Consider the following 17,898-nt stretch of genomic DNA (forward strand, 5'->3'; position numbering starts at 1 on the left):
CCCTAACACACACCAGCTGTCTCCAGTGGTGCCAGGTGGTGAAGGATGCAAGGCAGCAGGAAGCCAGTCCCGGCTCTCAGGTGGATCCAGAGCTTTGACTTCCATTGCAGCCCAGGCCCTGAGGGCACAGGGCCACATTGCCACAGCACTCCAGATGCTTCTGTCTCTCTCCCCTGCCCGGCCCCCCAAGACTGGGCTGCTGGAGGAAAGAGGCTGGGTTTTCTCCCTTTTATTGGTTAACTCTCTTCAGTCACCCCTTTCTCCTGCAGACACCTTGGGGACTTTCAGTAATTGTCAGCTGAATGAATAAATTAATGACAGAGAGAGACAGACATGTTAACAGCTAACAGCAATTCAAGCAGAATGGAGTAAGTGCTAAATAGTGGTGGAATGAGTCATGAATGCTGACAGGGAAGGAAGAGGGAAAAAGGCATTCATTCTCTCCCCCTCTGCTGTCAAAACAGTGCCTTAACTCTTCCTCCCTCCATCTCTCTTACAGTCACAAGAGAGCAGAAAACGTATGTGTATAGTTTCAAGAATAGTTCCAAAGCAAAGACCCATATAGCCACCCCCATGTGGTAGTCCCCAGGATAAGAAATAGAACCTTGCCAAAACCTCAGAAGCCTCCCCTGGCCCCCTCCATGACATCACCATTCCCCATCTCTTGCCCTCATCCAACTTCTAATCTGAATCTGAGGGGAATCATTTTCTTACGTTTTTTAATTTTTTTTTTTTTGAGACAGAGTGTGGCCCTGTTGCCCAGGCTGGAGTGCAATGGCATGATCTTGGCTCACTGCAACCTCTGCCTCCCTGGTTCAAGCAATTCTCCTGCCTCAGCCTCCCAAGTAGCTGGGATTACAGGCTCGTACCACCACGCCCAGCTAATTTTTGTATTTTTTGTAGTGGAGGGTTTCGCCATGTTGGCCAGGCTGGCTCTGGTCTTGAACTCCTGACCTCAAGTGATCTGCCCACCTTGGCCTCCCAGAATGCTGGGATTGCAGGCGTTAGCAACCGTGTCTGGGCATTTTCTTACTTTTCTTTACTGTTTGACTGTGAATGTCTATGTAACACGACAAGACATTGCCTGGTTTTGAATTTATGACCACACGTTTTCTTCTGTGGCTTGCTTCTTTGTGCAACATTTTTTGGACTTTTGCCTGTGTCAATGCTTGTGGTGGTAGTTATACATTCTCACTGCTGCATGGCGATTCTATTGTATAAACATACCACAATTTACTTAACCATTCTCCTGTTGATGGTCATTCGGATTGTGTCCAGTCTTTGGCAATTACTAACAAGGCTGCTGTATGTGACTCCTAAAGCACACACCTGTTTAATATATTTAAGAGGAAGTGCAGCAGTCGGGCGCAGTAGCTCATGCCTGTAATCCCAGCATTTTGGGAAGCTGAGGTGGGCAGATCAGGAGTTCAAGACCATCCTGGCGAACTTGGTGAAATCTTGTCTCTATAAAAAATACAAAAATTAGCCAGGCATTGTAGTGCGTGTCTGTAATCCTAGCTACTTAGGAGGTTGAGGCAGGAGAATTGCTTGAACCAGGTTGGTGGAGGTTGCAGTGAGCTGAGATCATGCTACTGTACTCCAGCCTGGTAAAAGAGCAAGACTCTGTCTCAAAAACGAAACAACAACAACAACAACAACAACAACAACACACACACACACACACACACCCCAAAAAAAGAGGAATTGCTTGGTCATGGAGTATGCGATTCTCAACCTTCCCAGGTAATGCCTAACTTTTCTGAAACGCATCTGCTTCTGACTCTCTCATCTGCAGTTCAACTTACTCAGTAGCACTAGGGTAGTCTCTCCTAGCAGGTAATACCAATTGAACTCTCTTGGTTTCATCGGGGTAAGAGTTTGGGGAAAGGGGAGGATAAAAATGGTCAGGTGTGGTGGCTGACCATTTTTTTTGCAGGCGGCTGCCACCTTAGCAGGAGGCTAAGGCAGGAGGATCACTTGAGTCCAGGAATTAGAGGCTATAGTGAGCTATGATCATACCCCTGAATGCCAACCTGGGCAACAGAGTGAGTCCCTATCTCAAAAAAAAAAAAAAAAAAAAAAAAGGAAGAAGAAAAATGGTGCATAGAGACCCCTGATGGGAGTAAGCCCAAGGTTTATTGGCTACTGTGACAGTCAGTTAAAATTATTTTTTTCTGGCTGGGTGCAGTGGCTCATGCCAGTAATCCCGCACTTTAGGAGGCCGAGGCAGGCAGATCACCTGAGGTTAGGAGTTTGAGACAAGCCTGACCAACATTGCAAAATCCTGTCTCTACAAAAATACAAAAATTAGACAAGCATAGCGGCACATGCCTGTAATCGCAGCTACTCGGAAGGCTGAGGCAGGAGAATCACTTGAACCCAGGAGGCAGAGGTTGCAGTGAGCCAAGGTCACACCGCTGCACTCCAGCCTGGGCGACAGAGCAAGACTCCATCTCAAAAAAACAAAAACAAAACAAAACCCCAAAACAAAAAATTATTATTTTCTGTGAGTAACAGAAATCCCCAAATAACCAGTCAGATATCCAGACAGCTGTAGTGCTCCAGGAGGTAGGTTCCTTTGCTCTTGTTCCACTGTCTCTGCACGTGACTTCAGCTGCTTGAGCTCCAGCCATCACGTCTATATCCTAGCCAACAAGAAGGAGGAAAGACAAAATTTTTGTCCCTTTCCTTTGAATACATTTCCGGAAGGTCACGCAAGCACTTCCTATATTCCAGTGGCCAGAGTTTAATCTAACAGACACAAAGAACCGCAAGTGATACTGGGGGATGTAGTCTTTGTTCTTGGTGGCTGTGTGCCCAACTAAAAGCTGGGAGTTCCATGATTAGGGAAGAAAGGAGAATAGATTTGCAGGACAATGAACAATCTCTGCCTTGGATATCCTTGCTCAGAAGAGCATTTCTAGGTAGGTCTGCCTAATGCCCTCACCACACACACTTACACATACATATCCCACAAGTCAAAATGGAAAGTAAAATACGTATTTAGCAATGCCATGTTTTATTTATTTACGTATTTATTTTGAGACGGAGTTTTACTCTTGTTGCCCAGGCTGGAGTGCAATGGCACAATCTCCACTCACTGCCACCTCTCCTTCCCTGTTCAAGTGATTCTCCTGCTTCAGGCTTCTGAGTAGCTGGGATTACAGGCATGCCTCACCATGCCCAGCTAATTTTGTATTTTTAGTAGAGATAGGGTTTCACCAGGTTAGCCAGACTGGTCTCGAATCCTGACGTCAGGTGATCTGCCCACCTCAGCCTCGCAAAGTGCTGGTATTGCAGGTATGAGCCACTGTACCTGGAAATGCCACATATTTAAATATTACAATGTATACTCTCTGTTCATCTAGGAAACTGTGGTGCCCACATGGTGAGTATTATGGTAAGTTTCTTCCCCTCTTGTTGTAGGCTTCTCATCCTCCTCTCTGGATCCCCTATTCCCATTTGTTAAGGTTACAGCCTTTCCCCTGGGCCTTTCCTAAGGAACTGGTACTTACCTCCCCTTTGATACATAAACATCACCCTGAAACCCAGCAAGAGCCACACGTCAAGCCCAGTATATATGTAAACTGAACTGTGAGGAAACCCATTTCTTTTATTTTTTTGATTTAATTTAATTTTTCTTTTTTTGAGACTGAGTCTTGCTCTGTTACCCAGGCTGGAGTGAAGTGGCACAATCTTGGCTCACTGCAAACTCTGCCTCCTGGGTACAAGTGATTCTCCTGCCTCAGCCCCCCGAGTAACTGAGATTACAGGTGCCCACCACCAAACCCTGCTAATGTTTGTATTTTTAGTAGAGATGGGGTTTCACCATGTGGGCCAGCCCTGGTCTTGAACTCCTGACTTCAAGTGATCCACCTGCCTCAGCCTCCCAAAGTGCTGGGATTAAAGACATGAGCCACCATGCCAGGCCATGAGCAAACCCATTTCTCACATCCCAGAAATTTTCTACCTCAAAAGGCTTCCAAAGCTCCTAACTACAGGAAAAATATGACCAAACTCTTGGCTGTTCCATGTCAAGCACTTTTTTTTTTTGGAGACTGAGTCTCACTTTTGTTGCCCAGGCCGGAGTACGATGGTACAATCTCTACTCACTGCAACCTCCACCTTCTGGGTTCAAGAGATTCTTCTGCCTTAGCCTCCCCAGTAGCTGGGACTACAAGCTCGCACCACCATGCCTGGCTAATTTTTGTATTTTCAGTAGAGACGGGGTTTCGCCATATTGGCGAAACCTTGAACTCCTGACCTCAGGTGATTCACCCACCTTGGTCTTCCAAAGTGTAGGGATTACAGGCATGAGCCATCGCACCTGGCCATCAAGCAGTTTTTACTCTGACTCCAGATTACCTTCTATAACCACTGCCCAGCATAAACCCAAATATAATAATGGCAGTAATCATCATCATCATCTTGGATGTTACCATTAAATGAATGTGTATTTTGCTTTAATCAATTATTTTCCTTTCCTTTTTTTTTTTTTTTTTAGACAGAGACTTGCTCTGTCAAGTGCAGTGGCATGATCACGGCTCATTGCAATCTCCGCCTCCCGGGTTCAAGAAATTCTTGTGCCTCAAACTCCTGAGTAGCTGAGACTACAGGCACCCACCACCATGCCTGGGTAATTTTTGTATTTTTAATAGAGGCAGGGTTTCACCATGTTGGTCAAGCTGGCCTCGAACTTCTGACCTCAGGTGATCTGCTCATCTTGGCCTCCCAAGTGCTGGGATTACAGGCATGAGCCACCGTGCCCAGTCTGCCCAAAAGAATTAAAAGCAGGGTATCATAGAGTTATTTGGACACCCACGTTCATAGCAGCATTGTTCACAAAAATCAAAAGGTGGAAGTCACCCAAATGTCCATCTACAGATGAATGGAGCAATAAAATGTGATATGTACATGTAGTAACATATTCAGCCTTAAGAAGTAAAGAAATTCTGATACATGCTACAGTGGATAAAGCCTGGGGACATCATCCTAAGTGGAATATGCCAGTCACAAAAAGACAATTGTACATACTGTATAATTCCATTTACTTGTGATACCTAGAACAGTAAATCCTAGAGAGAGAAAAAGAAAAGGTGCTGCCAGGGGCTGGGAGAGGGGAGAATGGGGAATTGTGGCTTAACAGGTAGGGTCCTGAACCATTGCACCTGGCCTGGATCATATGGTAATTCTATGTTTTATTTATTTATTTACAAGACGAGGTCTTACTCTGTCACCCAGGCTGAAGTGCAGTGATGTGATCATAGTTCACTGCAACCTTGAACTCTGAGCTCAAGGTATCCTTCTACCTCTGCCTCCCAAAGCACTGAGATTACAGGCATGAGCCACCATGCCCAGCCTATGTTTAATTTTTTTTTTTTTTTGAGACAGAGTCTCACTCTGTCACCCAGGCTGCAGTGCAGTGGAGTGATCACAGCTCACCGCAGCCTCAACCCAGGCTCAAGAGATCCTCCCACTTGTTTCCCAAGCAGCTGGCACCACAGGTGCACACAACCGTGCCAAGCTAATTAAAAAAATTTTCTTTTGTAGAGATGGGGGTGGTCTCTCTGTGTTTCCCAAGCTGGTCTTGAACTCCTGGCCTCAAGTAGTCCTCCTTCCTTGGCCTCCCAAAGTGCCGAGACTGTAGGTGTGAGCCACCACGCCTGGCCTAAGTTTAATTTTCTGAGGGACTGCCATACTGTTTTCTACAGCAGGTGCATGATGTACATTTCCACCCACAGTGACAAAAATTTCACTTTGCCAATATCCTTGCTAAGGCATGTTATTTTCTGGTTTTTATTTATTTTTATGTTTAAAATATTTATTTATTTACTTATTGAGACAGAGTCTTGCTCTGTCGCCCAGGCTGGAGTGCAGTGCAGTGGCATGATCATAGCTTATTACAGGATTGAATTCCTGGGCGCAAGGATTCTACTTTTTCAGCCTCCCCAGTAACTGGAACTATAGGCATGTGTGACCACACCTGGCTAATTTTTAATTTTTTTGTAGAGTCAGGGTCTGGCTATGTTGCCCAGGCTGGTCTCCAACTCCTGGCCTCAAGTGATCCTCCCAGTTTGGCCTCCCAAACTGAGATTACAAGTGTGAGTCACTGTGCCCAGCCTATTTTAAAATATATTTTTTAATTTTTCGTTGTAACCATCTTTGTTTTTTTTTTTTTTTTTTTTGAGATAGGGCCTCACTTTGTCCCACAGGCTGGAGTGCAGTGGTGCAATCTCGCCTTACTATACCTTCGACCTCATGAGTTCAAGCAACTCAGTCCTCCAAGTAGCTGGGACTATAGGTGCACCACGCCTGCCTAATTTTTGTTTTTTCTCTGAGACAGAGTTTTGCTCTTGTCACCCAGACTGGAGTGCAATGGCATGATCTCTGCTCACTGCAACCTCCACCTTTCAGGTTCAAGCAATTCCCCCGCCTCAGCCTCCCAGGTAGCTGGGATTACAGGTGCCTGCCACCATGCCCAGCTAATTTTTTTTTTGTATTTTGAGTAGAGACAGGGTTTTACCATGTTGGCCAGGCTGGTCTTGAACTCCTGACTTCAGGTAATCCGCCTGCCTCGGCCTCCCAAACTGCTGGGATTACAGGCATGAGCCACCGCGTCCAGCCAGATAGTAGCCATCTTAATGGAGTGAGATGGCTTACTTTTGAAGATTCTTTCTAAACTGAACCCAGACGCTGGCATAGCAGAGATGGTTACAGAGTGAACACAATTGATGAACAGCTGAGGTAGTTTTGTTTTCCAGGGTTTATTCCGTGAAGAAACAGTCTCTAAGAGGCTGGTATCTTGTCTAAGGTCAAGAGCCTGAATTTGAATTGTTTGACTGAAAGGCATCATGTTCTCTACGACGCAGTGGTCCCGCCTATGGGCTTGCTTTCCCCTGCCAGGCCCCCGAAGCCCACCGCCCTCTGGCCTTGAGATGAGCAGCTTCTTTCATGAGAGAGGCCGCTCCTGCTGTAGTCACCTCTCTACCTGGTTCGACCCTATGCAAGGCAAACAAACCCAGGAGAAAGAAACCCATTGGAATGCAAAATCCAGTGACCCCAAACCCAGCCAGCCCACCAGCGATGCTCTGGGAGTCTGGGCTGCGGACAGGAGCACAGCCAGCCCTCCCCTCCCACACCCAGAGCCCGGCGGGGCAGAGCGAGTCACGTTTCAGCCTCACTCACAGGCCAGCTTGAAATGCGGTCCAGCCGCCACTGTCTCCTGAGAACTCCTCCGGATGCCTGCAGGCTTATTTGGGGCTGACTCACTTCCTCACCTTAATTCTCCCCTAATACCTTCTCTTTCTCTGCTGCTTTACTCCCGGCACCACTATCTGGGTGTGGAATGTCTGGGGAAGCTGTGCAGGTGGGTTGGCTGAGCTGTCCGCCCAGATACCACAAACACGGCTAGAGAGAGAGGATGTGGGGGTAAAAGTAAAGCCAGATTTGTCTGCTGGCTCTGAAGTGCTTCCTAATCCCCTCAGTCAGTTTGATCTTGGCAGACATGAGCACAGGTCAATGCCTCTGAACAGGGGTCCTGAGGGGCTGGTGGAGGATGGAGCAGAGGATGGATGAAGAACAGGAAGTGGGGGGAAAGTGATGGCTGCTTTGGTTTTTAGAAACTTCCATCCTACATTACCTTCCCTGGGGAAGCTCCCAACTCCCATCCCTGGAAGAACAGACTGCATCCTGGAAGGTCAAGTTCAAGGTCATGTTAAGTATGATGGTTTCCTGGATGAGTCTAAAGAGGCATTATTAATATCCTCAGCCTATTTCCGGAAGTCCTGTTGTTCCTTTTACCTACATGTATGCTGTCCTTCCCTGTGTACAACTTAACTTTCCTTTTCGAGTTTTGGATGTTTTGTCCGTACATTGCTTCCTGTGTTTGCCTGCTTCAGCTTGTACATTAGGAGACAGAAATTGGATCAAAGTTTTAATTTTTATTTAAGTTATTCATTTACTTAGTTTAAATGGTGCAAAACTTATGAAAAAGGGCCATCTCCCTCTCCCTTAGCAGAGATAATCATCTTTAATTTTTTTTTCTTTTTTTTTGAGACAGAATGTCACTCTGTCCCCCAGACTGGAGTGCAGTAATGTGATCTCGGCTCACTGCAACCTCCATTTCCTGGATTCAAGCAATTCTTCTCCTGCCTGAGCCTCCCGAGTAGCTGGGACTACAGGCGTGTGCCACCATGTCTGGCTAATTTTTGTATTTTTAGTAGAGATGGGGTTTTATCATGTTGGCCAGGCTGGTCTTGAACTTCTGACCTCAAACGATCCACCTACCTCAGCCTTCCAAAGTGCTGGGATTACAGGTGCGAGCCACCACGCTCAGCCCAATACATATTTTTAAGATCTCTCTAAGAAATATTAATGATAGTTTTTTTGTTGTATTTTTAATTCTTTTCCCTGCGTAAAACGGTTTTTCTCCAAGTTGGTTTTTCCACTTATTTTCATCCTGCCTTTCATGTTAGAGGCTTTGGTCAGATGTCTGATGATTGTTGGTTATCTGAGTAGGGGCACTAAAAAGCTGATTGAAAAGTCTGAGCACATGGGGAGAACTTTTTGACTATGAACTTCATTGCAGGGTGATCTGGCTGAGCCATTCATTGTTATGAGTATCTTTACGTCTTTTTTTTTTTGCTAGTCAGATTCTCCAAAATATACTTTTCTACTGATCACCTGGAGTTATGAAGTCCCGGGAACTCAAGGAATGAAAAGGGCTAGAGTTTCACACTACAGCTGTAAATGTTTGCTCAATCACCTGCTTTAAGTACAGATTCCTCTTACCAGCTGATTCCAGAATCCTCTAATTTAGAGACAATGCAGTTTACTTTCTTCTGGGAATAAACTTTATTTATTTATTTAGAGACGGAGTCTCGCTCTGTCACCCAGGCTGGAGTACAGTGGAACAATCTCAGCTCAACTGCAACTTCCGTCTCCCGGGTTCAAGAGAGTCTTGTGACTCAGACTCCCAAGTAGCTGGGACTACATACATACACTACCACACTGCACTAATTTTTGTATTTTTTATAGAGGTGGGGTTTCTCCATGTTGTCCAGGCTGGTCTGGAACTCCTGGCCTCAAGTGATCTGCCCGCCTCAGCCTCCCAAAGTACTGGGATTACAAGCATGAGCCACCCTGCCCGGCCATCTTCTGGAAATAAATTTTAGTCTCCCACCAATTGTCTGGATGGTAGGATATGGGAGGGTGTTTGGGATATATAATTTTTTCTTAAATTTTCAAACAGTTGTCTTGTTCTTAAGCCCCACCTTCACCTCTAATTCTGGTGCCAATTCCTGAGCCTTCTGGAGATTCCATGGAGTAAATTTAGTTGCTTTTAGCTCTTTCTCCTATTCAGTTTAGGACTCAGCTCTCTTGGATCTGCTAAATTAGTTGCCACTAATTCATTTGTTTTCCAGCTTCCAAGATGGCATAGTTGTTGTCTCCATTCCCATTGCTAACTCATGGTCCACTCTGCGTGTGTATGATCTTTCTAGGACCTCAAGTGAAAGCCTCAAGTCTTCGCCAAAGTCTCTCTACTCTGGCTGGGGCCAAACTCCATTCTCCTAGCTCTGAAAAGCCTCTGAAACTTCAACTCAGCTGTCTAGCTGCAGATGCTATTCTCTACTTCATCTGCCAGAGTCTTGCCCTGTGTATGGGGGTTTAGGAGTCAGCGAAGCCTCAAGAAGGAGAATTTTAAAATAATCAACTTCCGGCCGGGCACGTTGGCTCACGCCTGTAATCCCAGCACTTTAGGAGGCCGAGGTGGGTGGATCACCTGAGGTAAGGAGTTCGAGACCAGCCTGGCCAACATAGAGAAACCCTGTCTCTACTAAAAATACGAAATTAGCCAGGCATGCTGGCACATGCTTGTAATCCCAGCTACTTGGGAGGCTGAGGCAGAAGAATCTCTTGAACCCAGGAAGCAGAGGTTGCAGTAAGCCGAGATCGTGCCATTGCACTCCAGCCTGGGCAACAAAAGTGAAACTCCATCTCAAAAAACAAACAAACAAACAAAAATCAACTTCCAGCTGGGTGAGGTGGCTGAGGCCTCTAATCTCAGCACTTTGGAAGACTGAGGTGGGTGGATCACATAAGGCCAGGAGTTCGAGACCAGCCTGGCCAACATGGTAAAACCCCGTCTCTACAAAAATACAAAAATTAGCCAGGCTTGGTGGTGCACACCTGTAATCCCAGCTACTTGGGAGGCTGAGGCAGGAGAATCACTTGAACCCAGGAGGCGGAGGTTCCCTAGTAGCTCCTGAGTAGGAGCCTCCAGAGTAGCTGAGATTACAGGCACCCACCACCATGCCTGGCTAATTTTTGTATATTTAGTAGAGAGGAGATTTCACTATGTTGACCAAGCTGGTCTTGAACTCCTGACCTCAGATAATCTACCTGCCTCAACCTCCCAAAATGCTGGAATTACAGATGTGAGCCTCTGTGCCCTGCCCAATACAGAATATTTTTATCCTCTCATAAAGCTTCCTTGTGTCCTCAAGAAGGATTTTTATGCAGAATTTTTGGGTTTCTGCTCTGTGTCTCCTTTCTCTCCCCCAAATCCCTGCTGCCTCCGCAGCCTTGCACTCCCATCTGTTTTCCCCACCCAGTAACACTGCCAGTCTCTCCTTGGACACTGTTTCCCACAGTCAAGAAAATGTCTTCTGCGTGAAGGCCGGACCTGGTGATTCACGTCTGTAATCCCAGCACCTTGAGGGGCCAAGGTGGGCGGATCACCTGAGGTCAGGAGTTCGAGAACAGTCTGGCCAACATGGAGAAACCCCATCTCTACTAAAACTACAAAAATTAGCCGGGTGTGGTGGTGCATGCCTATAGTTCTAGCTACTCAGGAGGCTGAGGCAGGAGAATCGCTCGAACCCAGGAGGCGGAGGTTGCAGTGAGCTGAGATCGCACCACTGCACTCCAGCCTAGGCGACAGAGCAAGAATCCATCTCAAAAAAAAAAAAAGAACAACAACAAAAAAAGAAAATGTCTTCAGCGTGAAAGCGGGGGTGAACTCTTAGTGACCATAGCCCTGTACTGTTTGATGTGCCATACCTGCAAAGAGTTGTTTATTATATTTTGTCTGGGCTTTATAGTCATTTATAGCAGAGGCCAGAGAAAGATAAATCTGATACCAGCTACTCCATCTGACTTCTATCAGACCTAGAACCAGAGGCTTTAAAATATCTTTTTTTTTTTTTTTTTTTGGAAAGGGAGCCTCGCTCTGTCGATCAGGCTGGAGTGCAGCGGTGTGATCTTGACTCACTGAAACCTCCACCTCCCGGGTTCAAGCTATCCTTCTGCCTCAGCCTCCCGAGTAGCTGGGACTATAGGCACACGCCACCGTGGCTGGCTAATTTTTGTATTTTTTTAGTAGAGATGGGGTTTTTCCATGTTGGCCAGGCTGGTTTCAAACTCCTGACCTCAAGCGATCTACCTGCCTCGACCTCCTAAAGTGTTGGGATTACAAGCATGAGCCACCACACCTGGCCTAAAATATCTTTTTAAATACACATTTTACACATTTTCTTGACATGCTGGCTAAAACAGGGAACATGCAGAAAACACATCACCAAAGTGTCTTCCTTATGTCGCTCAGGAGAGCCCTTGTGTTTGGAGCCCTCCTGGGATCGTGAAGATAATCCAAAGGTCCTGATAGAATGAATCTAGTGGGGCTGTATTCTGCCGCTCACCCACTGGGTGGCCTCTGGCAACTCCTGCGGGGTGGGTGGCTGGGTAGGTGGGGGGTACTGTGATTGTCAAACCAGCCACCAGGGGAGTCCCCTTAGGGTGTGATTTTAGAGTCAGATGGAGCAGAGTTTGCATTTTGGCTCTGACATTTATTGTGTGCCTGGGGAAAGCGATAGAATCACGCAGGGTTTGGTTTTCTTATTTACAAAACAGAGAGAGTAACACCAACCTTAGAGGATCATTAGAAGAACTAAGGGGAGAAATCGAAACTAGTGGGGAAAGGGCGGGCCCACTGAGACCCATCCCAGCAACCTGACCACAGCTGGTCTTCCCTGGACACCAGGAACCACATTGTCCAAACATTCTTCACTCCACCAACACCAACTGTCCCCCCAACTATGAGATACTGAAGGAGGAGCATGAGGTGGCTGTGCTGGGGGTGCCCCACAACCCTGCTCCCCATCATGATCCACATCTGCAGCGAGACTTCCATGCCCGACCATGTCGTCTGGTCCCGGTTCAACACCCTCTTCATGAACTCCTGCTGCCTGGGCTTCATAGCGTTTGCCTACTCCGTGAAGTCTAGGGACAGGAACATGGTTGGTGACCTGACCAGGGCCCAGGCGTATGCGTCCACCGCCAAGTGCCTGAACGTCTGGGCCCTGATTTTGGGCATCATCATGACCATTCTGCTGATCATCATCCCCGTACTCATCTTGCAAGTCTATTAATAGATTAAGAAGAATCATCCAGGCCAGGGACTGCCCATGACCTGTTTCCATGACTCCACCTTCCATTCCTCGCCCTGCCCCGAGCTGAGTCCCGTATCAGCCCTTTATCCTCACACACTTTTCTACAAAAGCGTTCAATAAAGTGCACGTGTTCCTGGTTTAAAAAAAAAAAAAGAGCTAATGATGTAGCGTGTCATATGCTGAGCTGGGTGCCTTCTACGTAGCAACATCCAACACGTGGTGGCCACTGATAGCTCTATTTATGGACAGGAAGATGCTTTGTGCCCTGTTAAGTAGTTCATAAACTTGGTGGTCAGCATCTTTTGGACATCACAGCATCTAAATCCCCCTTCCTCCACTATGTGAAGGCCTCCCCTTGCTTCCCCTTCCCCCAGACAGGAATGATAGTCAGTGTCCCCATTCCCGCTCCATGGTGGCAAATGGGGCCCATTGGATGCTCCCGCTAAGGAAAACGGGAGAATGTTATTCGGGCAGTGGAGGCGGAGGCAGCACCAGGTCCCCTGGCATGGATGCGAGGGTCCTAACCAGACCATGCCTGGGGTGGGATCCAGCTGGACTCTGCTGCCGGGAACCCTTGGTTTTTGTTCTTTTTCTCATCCTGGGTTTCTGGCCTTTATGATGATTCTGTGAGCTGCCTGATATGTTTCCAAAAACATGACAAAACAAAGCTTTTCCACTTCATTAACCAGATTTGGTTTCTACTTCTTGTTACCAGGAACTCTGAATAATACACTTGGTGCCAAAAACAATGCAAGTTATTAAAAACAGGGCAATGAGGTCTGACACACCTGTGGGACTGAGAACGCCAAGTGAACACACCTGTTCTCCTGGTTGCATTCTAAGGATAGGCAACTCATGGAAAAAGAAAAATAGCCAACAAAAGTTGAACCTCAGGAGTAAACAAAGAAGTAAAAATTAAAATAGATAGGGCCAGACACGGTGGCTCACATCTGTAATCCCAGCGCTTTGGGAGGTTGAGGTGGGAGGATCACTTGAGATCAGGAGTTCAACACCAGCCTGGGAAACATAGCAAAATGCTTCTCTACTAAAAATTCAAAAATTAGCTAGGCATGGTGGCATGTGCCTGTAGTCCCGGCTACTCAGGAGGCTGAGGTGGGAGGATGGCTTGAGGCCAGGAGGTGGAGGTTGCTAGCGAGCTGAGATTGCGCCACTGCACTCCAGCCTGGGTGACAGAGCAAGGCCCTCTCTCAAAATAAATAAATAAATAAAATAAAATAGATAACATTTTTTCTGGTCAAATTGATAAATACACATGCATGTAATGAAGTTATAATAGCTGGTGTTGGCAAGGAAGCAAGTGTCCCACCAGGTGGCAGAGAGAGTGCACAGCCTGGGCCAGTCCCAAGGAAGTCCCGGGGAGTGATGGAAACTTACTATTGGAGAAAGACTTTAAAGATGAATTCCTATTGCTGAGCAGTTTTTCTTTTTTGGAGGTGGTGTCTCTCTGTGTTGTCCATGCTGGAGTGCAGTGGCACGATCTCAACTCGCTGCAAACTCCTCCTCCTGGGTTCAAGCGATTCTCCTGCCTCAGCCTCCGGAGTAGCTGGGATTACAGGCACCTGCCACCATTACTGCTAATTTTTGTATCTTTAGTAGAGACAGGGTTTCACCATGTTGGTCAGGCTGGTCTTGAACTCCTGATCTCAAGTGATCCACCAGCCTCAGCCTCCCAAAGTGCTTGGATTACAGGTGTGAGCCACCATGCTCCACCTCCTGTCAGATCAGCAGCAGCATTATATTCTTAGAGAAGTGTGACTGCGAATGTGAACTGCGCATGCGAGGGATCTAGGTTGTGTTCCTTATGAGAATCTAATGCCTGATGGTCTGAGGTGAAGCTGAGGCAGTGACGTTAGCACTGGGGTGGGGCTGCAAATACAGATGAACGTTATCGGAGAGGTTTGCCTGCACAGAGACCATCATAAATCAATTGCTTGCAGACTCATCTCAAAACCCCATCAGTGAGTGGCAAGGGACAATTAAGCTGCATCTGGTGACAGGTTTTATGGTGGCAAGTGAGTCGATGTACTTCAGTTTCACAGCTGCCTTAAAAGTATGTTTGAGACATCTTCAAGTCTGTGTACGTTCTGAATTAAAGTCAAGGCGGAATGTCCTGAGATTGCCAGAAAAGCACTGAAAAGCCTGCTTCCATTTCCAACATCCTATCCTTGTGAAGCAGGGTTTTCCACAGTGACGGCAACCAAAATGAGATTATGGCGCAGACTGGGCATAAGCAATGCACTTTGGATGTCACTGTCTCCCAAAGCACCTAGACAGGACTGTCTGGTTGCAGGAGAAAACAAGCTCAGGGATCCCACTGATTCTACATTATGGAGAGTTGTGTAATTATTTCATTATATATTACAATGTAGTTACAATAGAAATAAAGTGTGCAATAAAATGTTTGAGTCATCCCAAAACTATCCCCCACCCCCAGCCGTCCATGGAAAAACTGTCATCCATGAAACTAATCCCTGGTGCCAAAAAAGTTGGGGACCACTGCCTTAGCTGTTCTTTCACCCCCATTTCTCCTGTCCCCCAACCCTAGGCAATAAATAATCTGCTCTCTGTTGCTTTTGATTTCTCTATTCTGGACATTCCATATAAATGGAATCATTTACTATGTGATCCTGTGTGGTCCTCTGTGACTGGCTTCTTTCACATAGCATGTTTTCAGGGTTCATCCATGTTGTAGCCTGTATCAGAACTTCATTCCTTTCTATGATTGAATAATATTTCATTGTATGGACATATCACATTTCATTTATCCATCTTCAGTTGATGGATTTTTGGGGAGATGCCACTTTTGGGTACCATGGATAATGCTGCTATGGACATTTTCATGGCAGTTTTCATGTGGAGACATATTTTCACTTGTCTTGGGTGTCTACCTAAGAGGGGAATGGCCGGGTCACATAGTGTCCATATGTTTAATTTTTTGAGGATCTGCCAAACTGTGTCTCAAAGTGGCTGCCCCATTTGACATTCCCACCAGCAGTGTAGGAAGGTTCCGATTTCTCCACATCCTTGCAAATACTTGTAATTGTTTATCGTTTTTATCCTAGCCATCCGAGTGGCTGTGAGGTGGTATCTCATTGTTTGTGGGTGTTTTGTTTTGTTTTGAGCCAGAGTTTCACTCTTGTGCCCAGGATGGAGTAGAATGACATAATCTTGGCTCACTGCAACCTCTGCCTCCCGGGTTCAAGCAAGTCTCCCGGCTCAGCCTCCCAAATATCTGGGATTATGGGAGGCTGCCACCATGCCCCGCTAATTTTTGTATTTTTAGTAGAGACAGGGTTTCACCATGTTGGCCAGGCTCGTGTCAAACTCCTGACATCAGGCGATCCACCTGCCTCAGCATCCCAAAGTGCTGAGATTGGAGGCTTGCCACCAAGCCCAGGCTTTTTTTTTTTTTTTTTTTTTCCTGAGACAGGGTCTCCCTCTGTCACACAAGCTGGAGTACAGAGTTGCCATCAGAGCTCACTGCAACCTCTGCCTCCTGGGCTTAAGTAGTCCCCCGACTTCAGCCTCCAGAGTAGATGAGACTACAAGTGTGCACCACCATGCCCAGCTGAGTTTTTCTTTTCTTTTCTTTTCTTCTTTGTACAGACAGGGTCTCACTCTGTTGCCTAGGCTGGTCTCAAACTCCTGGGTTTAAATGATCTACCCACCTTGGCCTCCGGAAGTGCTGGGATTACAGGTGTGAGAGCGACTGCACCCAGCTGTGTGTTTGTTTGAGATAGATCCTCGATTTGTCACCCAGGCTAGAGTACGGTGCAGTGATCTCAGCTCACTGCAACCTCTGCCTCCTGGGCTCAAGCAAGCATGTCTGGCTAATTTTTGTATTTTTGTAGAGACAGGGTTTCACCATGTTGGCCATGCTGGTCTTGAACTCCTGACCTCAATTTGTTCACGAGCTTCAGCCTCGAAAAGTGTTGGGATTATAGGCATAAGCCATTGCGCCCGGCATCAGTCATGCGTTTTTTATTTTTTTTCCTTTTATTTTTATTTATTTTTATTTTTATTTTTTGAGACAGAGTTTTGCTCTTGTTACCCAGGCTGGAGTGCAATGGCGCGATCTCGGCTCACCACAACCTCCGCCTCCTGGGTTCAGGCAATTTTCCTGCCTCAGCCTCCCGAGTAGCTGGGATTACAGGCACGCGCCACCATGCCCAGCTAATTTTTTGTATTTTTAGTAGAGACGGGGTTTCACCATGTTGACCAGGATGGTCTCGATCTCTTGACCTCGTGATCCACCTGCCTCGGCCTCCCAAAGTGCTGGGATTACAGGCGTGAGCCACCGCGCCCAGCAATTTTTTTCTTTTATTAAATTTTTTTTTTTTTTGAGACGGAATCTGACTCTGTTGCCCAGGCTGGAGTGCAATGGCGTGATCTTGGCTCACTGCAACTTCCACCTCCCGGGTTCAAGCGATTCTCCTGCCTCAGCCTCCTGAGTAGCTGGGACTACAAGAAAGCACCACCACGCCCAGCTAATTTTTGAATTGTTCGTAGAGACGGGTTTTCACCATGTTGGCCAGGATGGTCTCAATCTCTTGACCTTGTAATCTGCCTGCCTCAGCCTCCCAGAGTGCTGGAATTTCAGGTGTGAGTCACTGAGTTCCGCTAATTCTTTCTTTTGAGACAGCCTCTCTGTTGCCCAGGCTGGAGTCCAGAGGCACGATCTCAGCTCACTGTAGCTTTGACCTCCCAGGCACTGATCCTCCTACCTCAGCCTCCCAAGTAGTTGGGACTACAGGTGTACCACCACACCTGGCTATTTTTTTTTTTTTTTTTTTGAGACAGAGTTTCACTCTTGTTGCCTAGACTGGAATACAATGGCATGATCTCAGCTCACTGCAACCTCCACCTCCCTGGTTCAAGTGATTCTCCTGCCTCAGCCTCCCAAGTAGCTGGGATTACAGGCATGTGCCACCATGCCCGGCTATTTTTGTATTTTTAGTAGAGACAGGGTTTCTCCATGTTGGTCAGGCTGGTCTCGAACTCCTGACCTCAGGTGATCCGCCCACCTCGGCCTCCCAAAGTGCTGGTATTACAGGCGTGAGCCACTGTACCCGGCCCCTCTCTCTTTCTGTCCCCCTCCCTCCCTTTTTTCCTTCTCTCTCTCTTTCCTTTTGAGACAGGGTCTCACTTTGTTGCCCAGGTTGAAGTGCAGTGTTGAGATCATGGGCTCACTGTAGCCTTGACTTCCTGGGCTCAAGCAATCTTCCCAGCTCAGCTTCCTGAGTAGCTAGGACTATAGGTGTGCACCACATCCAGCTAATTTAAATTTTTTTTTGTAGAGACAGGGTCTCACTCTATTGCCCAGGCTTGTCTTGAACTCTTGGGCTCAAGTAATCTTCCCGCCTCTGCCTTCCAAAGTGCTGGGTTTACAGGCATGAGCTGCCACTCCCAGCCTTATGGGCCACTTTCT

The 17,898-nt window shown here is 46.9% G+C and overlaps 1 pseudogene; it reads left to right on the plus strand.

The window, feature by feature from the left end:
- Positions 1-12,428, plus strand: part of LOC105726728 (interferon-induced transmembrane protein 2-like) — a 28,356-nt pseudogene extending 15,928 nt beyond the window's left edge.
- Positions 12,429-17,898: the final 5,470 nt, after the last annotated feature.

The sequence above is a fragment of the Aotus nancymaae genome, unplaced genomic scaffold (assembly GCF_030222135.1).
Source record: "Aotus nancymaae isolate 86718 unplaced genomic scaffold, 86718_ANA_hifiasm-v0.15.2.pri h1tg000010l, whole genome shotgun sequence".
Classification (NCBI taxonomy): Eukaryota; Metazoa; Chordata; class Mammalia; order Primates; family Aotidae; genus Aotus; species Aotus nancymaae.